General features: G+C 50.4%; 3 pseudogenes; 2 read left to right on the top strand and 1 right to left on the bottom strand.

Moving 5' to 3' along the window:
• Positions 1-3355: 3355 nt before the first annotated feature.
• Positions 3356-3628, top strand: LOC102478607 (cyclin-dependent kinases regulatory subunit 2 pseudogene; annotated as a pseudogene).
• A 2823-nt stretch (positions 3629-6451) lies between these two features.
• Positions 6452-7219, bottom strand: LOC102479862 (calcipressin-1 pseudogene; annotated as a pseudogene).
• Positions 7220-10139: 2920 nt separating this feature from the next.
• Positions 10140-10863, top strand: part of LOC102478172 (cysteine and glycine-rich protein 2-like) — an 890-nt pseudogene continuing 166 nt past the window's right edge.

Raw genomic sequence — 10863 nt, 5'->3', positions numbered from 1 at the left:
TCTATGTCTCTCTCTGTCTGTCTGGCGAGCACACACACCCTATAGCAAAAACCTCTCAAAAAAAAGATAATAGAAAATAAATAAAAAATAAAGATATATACAAAAGAAAAAAAGAATAATAAATAAAATTTAAACATTAGAAATAGCTGTACTTAAAAAAATCACCACCTATATAGTGTAAGCACACCTGTGGTTACAGAGTGGCAGAAAATATTTACTAATCATGCTCTTTTTTTTCTTTTAGAGAGATTTTTGCTATAGGGCATAATTCCTTGCCAGAGAGACAAAAAGAAAGAGAGAGACAGAAATCGAGAAATCACCCCCTCAGAGGGGATGGCCATGCCACAATCCCTTCTTTTCCATTTCCTCTCGGGATCTTGGGCACGCATACACATGTGCCCAGTGTGAGTTTTAAGCCACCGGGTCCAGGACTCGAACTGCAGTTGATACGTGGGAGTCCAGCAACATAGCCATCATGTCATCTGCTGGTCACCTAATCATGTTTCTGATAAGAGATTAATTTCTAGAAAATTTTAAAATGTCTCCAATTCAAAACAACCAAGCATTTAACCATTCAAAAATGAGCACAGATCTTAATTAGCCAATCCCCCCACTGTATCCATCGCGGTAGGCTGTTAGCTAGTCATGAGCGGCGGCCCTAAGAGAACAGCAGAAGGACACACGTTACATCAATCACAGTTGATCAGGAGTTACAACCAGGCCCGCCATGAGATGCCCCCTTCCCACCCAGCTTCTGGCGCCAGGAAGGCGGGCAAATCCCATTTTCCTTCCTTGGTAACTGAGGAAGACACATATTTCCCTCTTACCATCCCTCATAAATACAAAAGACCCAGCCAGACATTTGGGCAAAGTCCTGATTCCCACTGGGGCAATAAACTAACTGGGTAGCCTGTCCTAATTAGGGTGCTGTCATCCTGGCTCACACTGGGCATGAGGAATCAAATTCCTCAAGTTCTTCACCTGTGAGAGAGATGGGCAAGCACAGGAAAAAATTCAAACAAAGGACATAAATACTGTGACCGACCTCCCACTGTTAAATCTTCATTACCACCTCTGGTAAAAAAAAAGTAACAGCTACTAGTTCTAAACATAGCAGTTGCTCCCTAGGACCTGTCCGCCCAAAAGGATTTATTTTTGGTGTGTACTGCTTTTCTAAAATCTTTCTTCCCTATTAAGTTCTCTTTTCTACCTACTTTTATAGTGGTTGTGCCTAGGGACAGGTCTCTAATTTGGATAATCTGGAGCCCAAAAAAAAACAAATATTTTACACAACACAACATTCCCATCTAATAACACACACACACACACACACACACACACACACAAAGGGTTAATGCACACATGGAGACAGGCTCAGTATCAGGAGTCATTAGGGAAATTAAATCAAAACCCCAGCGTGATACCACTGGATATTCACACCCTCAGGATGGCCATGATGTAAAAAGAAATATACAGAAACTCCAGGAGTAACCTTCCAAGGACAGAGACCCTGAAGCCCTGGTTCACACGTGTGGGAAGCTACGACACAGCCGCCATAGAGGACGGTATGGCGGTTCCTGCAAAACTTGAGCCCAGAATGACCTGGATGCGGCTATTCTTCTGGGCGTACACCCCAAAGAACTGGGGGGAGGAGGTGAGAGGGGTCTGCACACCCACACTCCCAGCACTGGCACGACAGCCAACCACAGCCATGAGCGCGTCCCTCACTGACAAGTGGACCCTGACATGTGCATGGACACGGCCTACATGCTATTCATCGCCCGAGAGAGACTTCTGACACGCCGCCTCAGGAAGGAGCCTTAACACTGTGAGGCGCGAACACGCAGAAAACACGCAGGAGCAGGACGAGACCCCATCTCTAAGATAAGGGGGGGTAGACAAGTGCACAGAGACAGGAGGTGGGACGCTGGTGACCGGGCATGGAGGACGGAGGAACGGGGATGCGCTGTGTGGTGGGTGCAGTTCCGAGTGGCACAAACGTGTGAATGTGCTACCTGGGTAAGATGGGGACATGTATGTTCTGTGTATTTGACCAAAATGACACAACAGTAACAAGCGTCAGCCCCGTGTAGTGGGATAATGTAGGGGGGGGGGTGCAGGCCTGGGGGACAGAGCAGGCAGATGGGAGTCACTGCTGGGAAGGGCCTGCAGAGGGCAGCAGTGCTGGGGGAGAGGGAAGGGTCAGAAACCTGCAGAGGAGGAAAGGGGGCTGGGAGACGGTGCCCAGCAGGGGAAGGGCAGAGCCTGCCGAGGGGGAAATGCAGGGAGTAGGGGGTGAGAGCGCTGAGGTCAGGAACAGGGAGAGGAGGGTGAGGCTGAAGGAACCGGTGGAGCGAGAACCTTTTCTGGGCCTGGACGGTTGGGAGTGAGGACAGGAGGGGGCGAGGGGAAGAGGGGAGTGAGGGGGACAGGGAGGGAGGGTCGAGGCGGTGACCAAGGCGAGGCCCAGGGGACTGTGGCCGGCGGCCAGAAAGCGATGGCGACGCTGACAGGCACCGGACGGCGGCGGGGACTGGGACGGCGGCCAGGTACCGGGAAGGGGGCCGGCGTCGAGGTCGCGGCCCCATGGGGAAAACTCTCCGCGTGACGCTCCGCAACCCCACCCGGACCCCTGGAAACTGCCCTTGGCGCGGGGACCCACACTCACCCGCAGAAGAAAGGTGTGCAAACAACGCGGCTGCGACCAGGAACGGCCAGACCCGGCTCTCGCACACGGCCCCACCTCACGTGGGCCCTGAGCCCCTGCGCGCTCCTCCGGGGCCCTCCGGGGCCTTTAGAAGCTTCCCCGCCCCGGGCGCGGCTCCAACCCCTGCACCTCCCCCGCGCGACTCCTCCCGGCTCGGCTAAGTCGCCCAGACTCCAAACTGACCGTCCAGCCCTTACGGTCTCCTCCCTCTCCAATAGGCTCCCGATGCAGCCAGGTCAGCCTCTCCGTGGCCTGTGTATTCAGTGCCAAGCCGGAGGGGGCGACTGCTCCTCCACTCCAAGGCCCACCTCTCTCCAAATTCTCTTTTCCAACCTGCCCCAGGGTATCTGCGTCTCTGGACCCATCTGCCCCCCTCCCCCAAATCTCTGCTCTACAAGGACACTCTGGCCCTCGTCCACCACACGGCCTCCCCCAGGCCCATTTCCCATAACAGGATAACCTCCTTCATTCCTGCCTTCTCTTCCTCCTCCCTCTCTTCCTCCTTTTTCTATTTTTCTTTCTTTTTTTTTTTCTTCTTTAAAAAAAAAAAAATTAATTTTAAGTCCATTGCTGTGGAAGGACGCGGACGTGGTCCGCCTTGCCTGCTCTCTGGCTCTGGTGGTTTCCGCCCCGCTGCGTGCCTGCAGAATGGCTCACAAGCAGTTCTACTACTCGACAAGTACTACCAGTACTGGCATGTCATGTTACCCAGAGAACTTTCCAAACAAGTGCCCCAAACCCATCTGATGTCCGAAGAGGAGTGGAGGAGACTTGGTGTCCAACAGAGCCTAGGTTGGGTTCACCACGTGATTCACAAGCCAGGACCGCATATTCTTCTCTTTAGAGGGCCTCTTCCAAAAGATCAACAACAATGAAGTCTACCTGGGGACCAGCAGTTAGTGTAATGGCTATGTCGCTGGACTCCCATGTAGTCGACCATGGTTTGAGTCCCAGACTCCAATCCTGGGGATTGCCGATTAGATCTTTCCCAAATTTAATGTCTATGCGTATGTATATAAGGTAGTTTTCAGTGAATACTTGAACGATGCACAGACCATCCCTCCATACCTGTGCATGGGCTGTACTCTTCACAGCCACAGAGCTCAGTCAGATGCCACTGCAAGGTCACTGTAAGCAATGTCAGATAAGAGTCCAGTCAGTTTATCTTTTTAATATAAGTGCCTGTTTGACTTTACCAGTTACTTTTGTTAAATAAGGTTTGTATGTTTCAGTTTAAAAAAACTAATTTTATTACTTATGACTTTCATAAGCAAGAGATCTAGGAGACAGAGACAGCACTGCTGAGCCCTGGCTCCACAATCCACCCCCAGCCTTGGCCTCAGCCAGCACCAGATCCTGAGCACACTCAGGGGTCTCCAGACCTGACTTGAACCTTCCCGCCTGACCGGCCCTCACAGAGGAGGGTGTTTGACCCCTCTCCTCCATTCTTTTTGAGTAACTTCCCAAGGGGCTCCTGGAATTTCTTCACTTGCTATGAATTTATCTGTTCACAAAAGAGCCAGGATTTGGTCACATAGAATCAGGACCCTTTTAAACGACTGACCATGTGGTTTGAGTCCTGGTCCTGGCAGTTTAAAAAACAAGCTGGGCCCATGTGCGTGTCTGCCCCAAGTCCTAAATGGACAGGGAAATGGAGGCGCGGGATGGTGGCAAGACCACACCCCACTGGGGGAGCTTTCTGTCCCTTCCTCTGTCCTCTTTTACCACACCCCACTGGGGGAGCTTTCTGTCCCTGCCTCTTTCTTTGTCTCTCTCTGGCTAACACGTGCCCCCTAGAAAATTAAACAAATTTTGAAAAAGAATTATGCACCCTACTGTGAAAAGTAAAGCCTGCTGTAGAGAGTGTTTGGAGATCGGGAGGGGGGAAGTGAGGACTGGGCACCATCAGCACCTGTTCAGTGGGGTCTGTTTTGTGACGTGCAGTCAGTTCTGTTTGCAGTAAGTTTACCAGCATCTCCAAGCAGAATCACTTCCCGGAATTCTTCTACCAGCTGTTCTGGTGACCCATCCTCCTTTGTGACATGGAAGATGCCCGCATGGATATCTTCCGGCACTGCTGGGATAGGGGGTGAACAAGCCCCATGGCCACAGGTACTTGGGGTAAAGGAGAAACCCAGACATCTACGGGGAACATGCAGGCTTCATGTCTCACGAGACAGGATCACAGCTCAGTGTACCTGACACACGCTGTGCCAATGAAATCTGGTGGTGCTAGGCAGAATGGCATGGAAGTGAAGGTCTGGAAAAAAATTTTTTTTGAGAGAGAGGTTTTTGCTATAGAGCGTGTGCACTCGCCAGACAGACAGAGAGAGACAGAGAGATAGAAAGCAAGAAATCACCCCTGGGGGGATGACCACGCTGCAATCCCTTCTCCTCCATTCTCCTCTCGGGATCTTGGGCACTCACACTCGCCCAGCATGAGTTTAAGCCGCTGGGTCTGGGACTCGAACCGACTGCGGTTGACTATGTGGGAGTCCAACCACATAGCCATTACGCTAACTGCTGGTCCCCGGAAAATATTTTCTATGCAAATGGAAACCTAAGAAAGGCTGGAGTTGCAGATACTGGTTTTAGATAAAATAGACTTAAGGATGAAAGATGTAAGAAGAGACAAAGAAGGACATTACATAGCACTAAAAGGACTTGTTCGCCGAGAAGATAGAACATTTGTACAGATCTATGCACCCCACACTGGAGCACCTAAGTACATCAAAGAGAGACTGTTAGGTCTCAAGGGAGAGAGAGAGCCTGCAAGACAATGACTGTAGGAGAGCTCGACGCCCCACTGTCTGCTCTGCACAGACTAGACACAAAATAAACAGACAGAAATCTAAATGTTACCATACATGAAATGGACTTGACAGAAATCTACAGAGTATTTCAGCCACTACCACAGAGTATATATACACATGGAACATTTCTGAAGACTGACCACATGATAGGGCACAAAGCACCCTGGGAGCTTGCTTTCTCACTTCCTCTCTCTCTCTCTGTCCCTCTCTGGTCAAATTAAAATAAAATGAAATAAATAAAGTTCGATAAAGTAATTCTTAAAAAAGAAAGAAGGAAGAGAGAACTATGAGGGCCAGCAGGTGGCATGGTGGTTAAGGGCGCTGGACTTCCATCCAGACTTGATGGCTTGCTTTCTCACTCTCAAATGCTTTCCTGGCTTCCCAAAAGATGTCAAACGAAGGACCGGCAGTTACTGTAAAGGCTATGTCGCTGGACTCCCATGTAGTCGACCATGGTTTGAGTCCCAGACCCGGTGGCTTAAACTCACACAGGGCATGTGTGCCTGTGTGCCCAAGATTCAGAGAGGAGAATGGAAGAGAAGGAACTTCGACATGGCCACCCCCCCCCGGGGGGGTTATTTCTTGCTTTCTGTCTCTGTTTTTCTCTCTGTCTCTCAGGGAGCGCATGCGCCCTATAGCAAAAAAAAAAAAAAAGATGTCAAATGAAAATGGCATAACTTTATAAACAAAGGTTAGTCTTGAAAATCAGTGATATACATGCACAGACATTAGAATGTGAGGGAAGAAATGAAACACTACAAGAGCACGTTGCCTTGTTGTTTTCACAGTCTTCCTGACCTAGACCCTTGGGCTTTGCACAGTGCCTCTTCCTATCTGGAGAAAGTCTGCCCTGTGGGCAGATTAGAAACAGAAAGCTCTCCCAGGACCCAAGGACCAACCTGCGGGCTCACAATCAGAACCTACTAGGAAAGAACAAGTACAAAGCCTGGATTCTCCCCTGAGCAACGCGAACTGGAGCTGGGACCCCCTGCACAGTGAAAGGCCCTCTCCCAGCACGATTTGGAAGACTTCTCAGTCCTCAGCCAGTTCAGCCTAAGAGGGTGGGTGTGTACTCCAGCCTCCTGGTCGGGATAACTTAAGTTTATGGCTCTTCATTCTTTCCTTCTCTTCTTCCTCACAGTCCCCTTGATCGCTCTCTCTCTCACAGAGGCAGCTGACCACCCTGGGAGTGGTGTCGGTTTCTGCGGTAATTCATCCTTTCCCCCTAGGCCCAACTTGGAGACAGCATAAGCGGTCACAGTTTATGACGGGAGTCGAGTCTTCCACTTGCTTCCAGCCAAGCGGAGGGGACCTTAGAGGAGGAGAGCTCAGAGCTCGTCGGGGATTGGTGGAACCAGGCGGGAGGTTACTGTCTGAGCAAAATATAACTTCATTTCCTTCCCAAGAAACTCAGCCTGTGCAGCTGGGGCCTGGCATCTGCAGCGAATAAGGGGTTGCTGAAGTTTATTCCGACCCGGACTCCTTTGAAGCTCTTAAAATACCGAAAGGTGATATCCTTGCCGCAAGCCCTAAAGAGGGATTCCAATCTGGCCGACACTGGCCGTCTACGATCTCGAAAGGGTCCAGGTGGCAGCGACGGTGGCGCTGGCCAGGTCCTGCAGGTCCTCCTCCTCCATCTTGCAATCCATGAAGCTCCAGTCACCGCCGCCCTAGTCGGCCGAGCAAAAAAGGGACGTGATGGGCCTCAGCATCCCCGCCTCGCCGCCTCAGCCGCCGCCCGGAGCTGGGGCCTGGCCGGTTGGTCCACCATCCCCGTGCTCATGCCCGCGCGCTCCTGTGCGCCCCAGTCTGCTGCGCCCGTCCCGCGCGCACGAGCCTCGCGCTTGCAGATCTGCTCCGACCGCGGGCTCCGCGACACTCCCTCGGGATGGAGCTGGGGCCGGCTCCACCACTGAATTCTACAATGCAAAAAAAACTTCCACTCTCCCTGGCTCCCCTACCCCCAGATAGGGAGGTGTTTGCCTCCTCCGCGCGCGGTCCTGACCCAATCCTGCTCTCCCCAGGACGTAAGTGAGCAACAAAGGATCCAGGGGAAGCCCTCTTACCGCCTCCTTCTGTGAGGATCCTAACTTAGATCCCAACTGTGACTTCAGCGGAGACTGGAGTGACTTTCACTGAACCCTTACAAGACAGCCAGACAGACGGATAGGGCTTACCCCCTTACAAAATGCCCTGATGGGGCCAGCCTGTGGGGTGGTGGTTAGGGCGGCTGGATCTCACATGGTTGACCGTGTGTTCCAGTCCCAGACAGGTGGATTGAAAAAAAGCCCTTTGCCTGTGCGTGCATGCCCAATCTCCAGGAAGGAGGGAGGAGTGGAGGAGACGCCTTTGTGGTGTAACCATGCACTCTGGGGGCTGCTTTCTCACTCTCTCCCTCTCGCCGACTCTGCAGAGCTCCATCCAGTCCTTGCGCCCTCTGGCAAACCAGGGAGAAAAAAAAGAATGCCACGACTAGTGCCATCTCTGGTCTCTTGCTCCAGGGGCACACTAGTCGCTAAGGTTGGCCCCAGGCTCAAATACACAAGGGACAGAAAACAGAGAAGAGAGATGGGGCCCAGCAGGTGGCCTGGAGGTTAAGGTGCTGGACACTCCCACATGGCTAATGGCAGAAGAGAGATGGGGCCCAGCAGGTGGCCTGGAAGTTAAGGCGCTGGACACTCCCACCTGGCTAAGGGCAGCTGGAGTCCTGGACCTGGTGGCCTGCTTTCTCACTTTCCCTCTCTCTGTGTCTTTCTCTCTGGTAAAATCAAAATAAATGAATAAGTAAAATTATTTTAAAAAACGAAAACAGAGAAGAGAGTGGTAAAGGAGGGGAGGAGAAAGCATAGTGGCTAAAGCATTGGGCTCCTGAGCAGTCAATCACTGTTTGAGTCCCAGACTGACTGCTTACAGCACAGGCAGGAGTGCCCCAAATGCGGAGGGCAGAATGAAGGAGAAGGTATTGTGGCATGGCCATCGTCCCCGCCCCCCGGGGGGCGGTTGTGATTTCTCTGGCGAGCTCACCAGCCCTGTAGCAAATATTTCTCTGCAAAAGCAAGCAAGCAAGCATCCAGGAAAGGAGGGAAGCGGGGAAGAAAAGGGGTGAAACTGTAAAGGGGAAAATGAGAAGGAAAGAAAAATCAAGACAAGGTCAGAGTGGGAAAGGGCAGTCCACAGCAGGTCGGGGCTCCTCACCCCCTCAGGTTGGAGTGGGAAAGGGCAGTCCACAGCAGGTCAGGGGTTCCTCACCCCCTCTTCTGACTGGGACTGGGTGCTACTGGCCACTTCTACGCCCAAGGGCCCAGAGCAGAATTCAGATCCAGGGAGACCCTGCCCCTGAAACCGCACACAGGGCTCCAATTTACAGCAAAACTGTATCAGGCATAAAGAACTGCAACAAAGTTCTCCTTTTCACCAGGATTAGGACTCCAGTGCCTTCTGAAACATCAAATCCAGTAACGTGTCCTTCTTCCAGGCAGATCAAGTCCCTGCTTATAGCACTATTGAGAGAGGTGTTTAGAAACATCTTACGTGCCTACCTGTGTTACTCTCTTTTACAAACTGGAGCTGCAGTCTGATATTTTTAAAATTTATTTATTAATATTCATTCACTGTACACCAACACAGGGTACAGCATGAGATTTTCCATCCAGGATACACGGCATATTGGCTGGATCAGGGATACTACCATATATGTTACCATCAACAAGTAATTCTCCGTTTCTTCTTTCCGATATATTTTGCTCCCCTTCATTCCCTCCCTCTCACATTCTGCTAATCTCCCCCCTCTTCCCAGACTGTCTCTAGTATTAACAGTTGTTTTCCATGCCCTTTTTAAAAAATATTTTATTGATTCACTAAAGATCTTAAGTAATTTAGACTATCAATAGCAAGCACAGCTGATATATACATATCTATGAACACATGTCGAACTTTAGGTGTAAACCTCAATGAGTAAGTTGAACATACTATAAAGTAGCACCTCGCTGGGGCTGTATAGCTTACTGCAGTCATTACGTAGGTATTGGGACCAGCGGTTAGCGTAATGGCTATGTCACTGGACTCCCATGTAGTGGACCGCGGTTCCAGTCCGGGACACAGAGGCGTGCATGCGTGCCCAAGATTCTGAGAGGAGAATGGAGGAAAAGGGATTGCTGTCTGGCCATCTCCCCCCCACCCAGGGGTGATTTCTCGCTTTCTGTCTCTCTGTCTGTCTTTCTGGCAAGTGCACATGCCCTATAGCAAAAACCTCTAAAAAATAATTAAAAATTAAAAAATAAGTATTAATAAGTATTTTTAATGCATTTTTTTAATTTCAAGAAAAAAAACAGTTTTACTTTTAATAGATCAAAATCAAAAACTGTTCAGAGAAATTTTCTTAAAATTTAAAGCTGTGAAAATGGTTAGAATTCAGTTCAAATAGCAAATAGATGAACCTATCAACAGTTAAAGAGAAGACAAAAATCCTTAAATATGGAAACCAAAGAAAGGAAGAAAATCAGTCATGTTTTAGTCTAAAGTGAAAACATTCTCTTTCGGGCTCTGGGACACCCTGTGTCCTCCCTCCTGTCGGGTGTCCTCAGCTCAGCCCGTGGTGTATGCGCCTGCCTGGACTAGAAATGCCTGTCTGAGGCGGAAACAAGTGCTGGGCTTGCGGCCAGGACCCTGTACCACGTGTGCCATGAAGAACAGGCACAATGTGATGGGAGGAGCTTCACCGCTGCTGCCTCCTGTGCATGGTTTGCAGGAAAAATTTAGACAGCACAACAGTGGCCATCCATGATGAAGCCATCTACAGCAAATCCTGCTACGGAAAGAAGTATGGGCCAAAAGACTTCGGTATGGCCAGGATGCTGGCACACTCAACATGGACCTTGGCAAGAGACTGGGCATCAAGCCAGAGAGTGTTCAATGCCACAGGCCTTCGACAAATCCAAACACTTGTAAGTTTGCACAGAAGTTCGGGGTGCTGAGAAGGTTCCAGATGTAGAGTCCGTGTCTGCTGCTGAAAAGGTCACTGGTGCTGGAAAGCCCTGGCACAAACATCGTTTCTGATGTGCCAAATGTGGGAAAAGCCTTGAATCAACAACTCTGACTGAGAAAAAAAGAGAAATCTATTGTAAAGAATGCTGTTAGCATAATGGCTATGTCGCTGAACTCCCTGTAGCCGACCACGGTTGAGTCTCTGGCTATGTCGCTGAACTCCCTGTAGCCGACCAAGGTTGAGTCTCTGAGTCTCGGACCGGTGTCTTAAAATTCACGCAGGGCACATGTGCCAAAGATCCCAAGAGGAGACTGGAGGAGAAGGGAATGCGGCATGGCCATCCCCCTGGGGGGTGATTT

The sequence above is a fragment of the Tupaia chinensis genome, unplaced genomic scaffold (genome assembly GCF_000334495.1).
Source record: "Tupaia chinensis unplaced genomic scaffold, TupChi_1.0 Scaffold145151_1, whole genome shotgun sequence".
NCBI classification, from domain to species: Eukaryota; Metazoa; Chordata; class Mammalia; order Scandentia; family Tupaiidae; genus Tupaia; species Tupaia belangeri.
Note: the sequence above shows the minus strand (reverse complement) of the source record. Positions and strands in the feature narration are given on the sequence as shown.